This window comes from Myiozetetes cayanensis, unplaced genomic scaffold (assembly GCF_022539395.1).
Source record: "Myiozetetes cayanensis isolate MyiCay16 unplaced genomic scaffold, myiCay2020 scf1, whole genome shotgun sequence".
NCBI lineage: Eukaryota > Metazoa > Chordata > Aves > Passeriformes > Tyrannidae > Myiozetetes > Myiozetetes cayanensis.
This window is the reverse complement of record NW_026086604.1, coordinates 43814274-43819086: the sequence shown is the minus strand read 5'-3', so window position 1 is coordinate 43819086 and position 4813 is coordinate 43814274. Positions and strand designations below refer to the sequence as shown.

At 38.9% G+C, this 4813-nt stretch overlaps 1 non-coding gene across 1 annotated transcript; it reads left to right on the top strand.

The window, feature by feature from the left end:
* The first annotated feature begins 4350 nt into the window (after positions 1–4350).
* TRNAA-GGC (transfer RNA alanine (anticodon GGC)) lies at positions 4351–4423 on the top strand. The gene has a single exon. It is a non-coding gene; the product is annotated as a tRNA-Ala (tRNA).
* The last annotated feature ends 390 nt before the right edge of the window (positions 4424–4813 follow it).

The window sequence follows — 4813 nt, the reverse complement described above, 5'->3', positions numbered from 1 at the left end:
AGGAGCTTGAAAGGAAGGTCTGTGGGCAGAAGCCTCAGAGTATGGTTGGGCCCACACTCTTCCTTGGTGGCCAGCATATCAAGCATCAAATAGCTGAAGGAGGAAGAGTTAAGGCTGTGAACATCAGATTTCAGTCATCGTCGAGTTTCTGCAGCCACTGCTGGCAAGTGTGCAACAGCTGGACTTGACTGCCATAGGGAGGGATGCAGCCTCTTGGGTACACAGGAGTCAGCAGAACTGGGAGATTTAAAGAAAGGCTTATGTCCTCGAACAATTCCTGAAAGTGGATTTTAAGGCCTAATGAGGTCCCTGTAGTCTGTGTGATTAAGCTGACTGGTCACAATAGTCCTCTCTAGACCAAGTTTCTTCCTCAGAGACAAATTTATGTAGGAGGATTTGATCTGTCTGTAGGTCAAAGTGGTACCAGGAACTAGGATGAGTTTCCCTGCTAAAAGACATTGCTAAAACAGTTCTGTTGATCATAAAATTAAGAAAGAAAAACACTACAAGGTAGGAAAACCTCTCAGGAATAGAAGGCAATCAAGAATATAATTATAAATTAAAACAAATTATGCTGTAAACCTTATTTCTCAAATTACTGGCTGCTAGGGTCTTCACAAAATGTCTGTAGTAAACTAACTTTATTTTCTGACTTACCTAGATCTTGACTCATCCAGTCTGTTTTTATCCAAGTCTCCATTTCAGGAAAATATGAAGACAAAGACCTTCGTGAAAAGGAATTCAGAACTGCCCTCATGACAGTGGTGATATCATCACCTTCATCATGACTTGGCTAAGCTTATCCATTGTTCTTGACTGCCTGTTTAAAATCTGGGGTATCACAGAGCCTTATGACCATTGTGGGGATGAAAAATTGCCTGATGTTATTCTTGAGAGATTCCTGGAAGAGGGAAGTTGGGCCAACCCCTGAGTAATCCCATTCAAGCCTGTCAGTGTCTGGCAGTGCAAAATATCACTGATCTCTTACTGAGAGGCTTGCCTGATCAAACATTTACTCTGTAGAGTTTTGATATGACATAGATAAATTTGGATCATTCCAACTGATCTACATTTTTTAAATCTGGAAAGTCCACATCAGAAACAAAAATTGTGAAAAAAGTAAACAAAGTTTGAGGAAGTCTTGTAGTGTGTAACTCAGTGCCTTCCCATACTACAAAAGTTTATATGCTGCTAGCAAAAATTGAGTAATTTTCCCCGTTTCCATATTTTTAAATTTGTTTTAAATTTTAGGGAAGAAATATAGCAAGTCTCCCATAGCCAGCTGGGACTACCTTAAATAATATGTATACCTTACTCTAAAGGATCTTAACACTTGCTTGGTTTCCCTAGGACAGCTTTGAATTTGCTCAACAGAGACTTAGCAGCCTCTGTGGTGTATTACATGTGGCTGTCAGGGTGGAGAAACTAAAAGCAAGACAGTGGGGGAAGTGGGAAGGCTTGCAAAAAAAGCATTCTAGGATAAATTGTTTTTTCTGGATTACATTGTTGTTTCTGTGGTTTGAAGTTTTGCACATCTGACAAAGTAGTTTATGAGTTCATAAGGTTCATGAAGGTAAGTGGTGCCCAGAAGTACTCTTTTTCTTGTAGTGTGAGTTTGCTTGCCACTTGGAAGGATGTTCGAGCTATTATGAAATATTCCTAGATAAAGAGATTTTTATACTGTTTAAGCACTGTATATTCAATTGATATATGTGTAAATGTATGTGTGAAAATAAACATGTGTGTGTGTGTGTGTGTGTATGTGTGTGTGTGTATGTATTATGCATTTAAATTTGATTTCCCTCTCTCTTTTTTTCAGTTTCTTTATCCATAGTATCTCAGTTTTGGCTCAGTTACTGGTCCATTTTTACATCTTAGGTAACATTTTCAAAAGTGCCATTGTATGTAAGAAAGTAAATGGCATTCAGACTCTGAAGGCAATTTAGGTGCTTTTGAAAATGGGGTCAAAGTTGCCTTGTCATTTGGATGCATAAAAATTTTTACTTTCAGTGCTTATAACAATTTATTATTAGTATCACAGTAACATAGAGAAAGCCAGTCATGGGAACAGAACTCCATTGTGCTAGGTTTTGAATAAACATATTCTAAATAGACAGCCTATGACTCAGAGGATTTAGGAATTACTTTTTTTTCCCCTCTGTCTGCCCCTCTGTTTTCTTTTTTATTAGTTGTTTTTAAGAAGAATGCAAGTAATGTTAAAATTTAAATGTACAATGTTTGAGTAGTTTGGAAGGAAGCAAAATAGAATTTGCTCACCCCTGGTCTTTAGTAAGGGAAAAGATCAGTTGCAAAGATGAAGTCTTAAAAAACCAAAATGACAAAAATCTGAATAAGCAAACACTTGATTGAACAGGAAAAACTCTGTCCTGTTCACAGCAAATAAATGTTAACATTGAGAAGACCACATTTGTTAAAAAAAAAAAAAGAAAAAGGCAGTAAAAAATTGATTATTAGTTGAATGATCTTGCCAATATAAATTAATAACTGCTGGATATTTCAAGAGGCCATTATACTTGACCAGGAGGAATTTCTTCACAGAACACAGAAAAAGTTGTTAAACAATAGAAGGGACTGCCCAGGGAGGTGGTGGAGTCACCATTCCTAGATGTGGATTACACTCCAGATTTTAAGCTATAAACTGCCCAGAGCAGTTACATTTTATTGAAGAGTTTTTAAAAGCATTTTGGTTTGTTATAACCTCAAATTAGCATTTGGAGAATGAGACACACTCTCTTCTATAGGAGAAATTCATTTAATTTAGTGAGAAAAGTAAGATATTTTGGCAAAAGGTTTTACAGGAGTGAAATACAACCAAGAAAAGGCATTTCACTAAAACACTCAGCACGAGGATCCATTCCACAGAAAGAACTCACTACAAACAATCAATATGCTAGCTTTAGTCAAAAACAATTCATTAGTTTTAAGTTACCTACAAGAGAAGGAAGAGAGTAAAAGAAGAAAATAGATTAAAAGAGTAAAGAAAGTGAGAAGAAAGAGAGGAGGAAAGGAAAAATGGTTGCTGAGAAGATCTGATGGTTCACATGGTTGAGGTTGCAGGAGAGGAGAGAGAGGTCACATGGATTCTCGTGAGTTTATAGAGTTTAGTTTTCCCTCCCAGGCAGGTTATCCCGTCCCTGACTTCCAGGACAGAGTGGGTTATGCTGTAGCCAGTCACAGGTTCCAGGTGTGTGGTGTGGATGGGCTACCAGGCAGATCTGCCTTGAGTGACAGCCCGGTTGCAGGGGCTGCAGCTCTGCCCTGTGCCCTCAGCACAGGCATTATGTGATAAGGCAGCCTTACCTGCAGCTCCAGGCCCAGCCCTTCCCCACACATACATACACACACTCACAGCGAGTTGGTTCTGACCCATATCAATAACTCAGTGAGATTCAGATCCAGTATCTCATAAGGTATTCAAGAAACAGCTGGATATGGCACTAGGTGCTATGGTCTAGGTGACAAGGTGGAGATCAGTCAAAGGTTGGACTCAATGATCTTAGAGGTCTTTTCCAGCCTAAGTGATTCTGTGATCCTGTAATGTAGTTTGTGTGCCTTCAGTGTGATCATATGTGAAATGAAAGTGATTTGTGGATATGTAGGAATGTAAGGATGAACCCATTTGATTCTAAAGCAGTACAGCTATCTCCTTTGTTCTCTTGGTTTGCTTTCAGTCAAGGAAAATATTTCAGAGAAATATCTTTTTGCTGTGGGAACAAAAAGGGAGAGAGTAGTACCATACAAACACATTGATGTTCAATGGTCAAATTCATATCTCCAACTCAAGTTCTACAGGTATTTAAAAATCATATAGTTCATTAGCTTTTCTAGATGTTACCTGTTTTTTAAGAAATAATAATTAAAAAAAAAAAACCCACAAAAACAAAGAACCCTAAACACAGAAAGTAATTTAGGAACTTTTTCTGTGTTACTCATACTACAAAACTACAAATAACACACAATCATGTATTGTTCTCTTAGTTTCTTGAGTCATCTCTTATTTTGGATGGTACAGCCAAGAGTTGAGTTCTCCAGCAGTTTTGTTTTCATTTCTTTGTATTGATGTTAATCCCCCATACAGACGTTTGTCAGATGTTGAAAATTCCACTTTATTGTATAAAATAATTTATTAGATTTTCAGGTATTGTACATTAATAGGACACCTATTGATTTAAAATAGTGGGACTATGTTCATTTGTAAGTATCAGACCCATTGGATTCACTCAGCCTCCAGAAGCACTTACAGGACTCCAGCTGTTTGAATAACTGTGTTCAATATGCTTTGCTTATGTGGATATGTATGTTTATCAGTAGGATATAAGGACTTGTGGAGCCCCTGGTGGTCTAGTGGTAAAGGCGCGGCGCTGGCACCGCCGAGACCTGGGTTCGATTCCCGGTCAGGGCCACTCCCGGGCAGGTGGGGCTCGTTAGCCCTTAAAGGCAACCCATCTACGTCCTAAGGACCTCGCTGCCACCGTCCAAGCTCGCTTGGCCCCGGCAGATGAACCTTAGGATTAAAGGGTGGGCTCAGTTCCGCGCACACTGTGTCTCACCTAAAAAATCCAATGCGCAGGCTGGAAGGTGTAAAGACCTTCCCTGGATCTTCACTCGTGAAGACTGGCCATTACATAAGGACTTATCCCTCTTTTTGTCTTTACGTGGCCTATCTAAAAGGCAACACAATTCTGGGACATTGTGGCAAAACGTAAACTGCAAAGAAGGAATGGCATTTTCTTCCCTACTCTGCTTTCTCATTAGTGATAAAATATCACTTATGTCAGAAGGTCTAAACTAA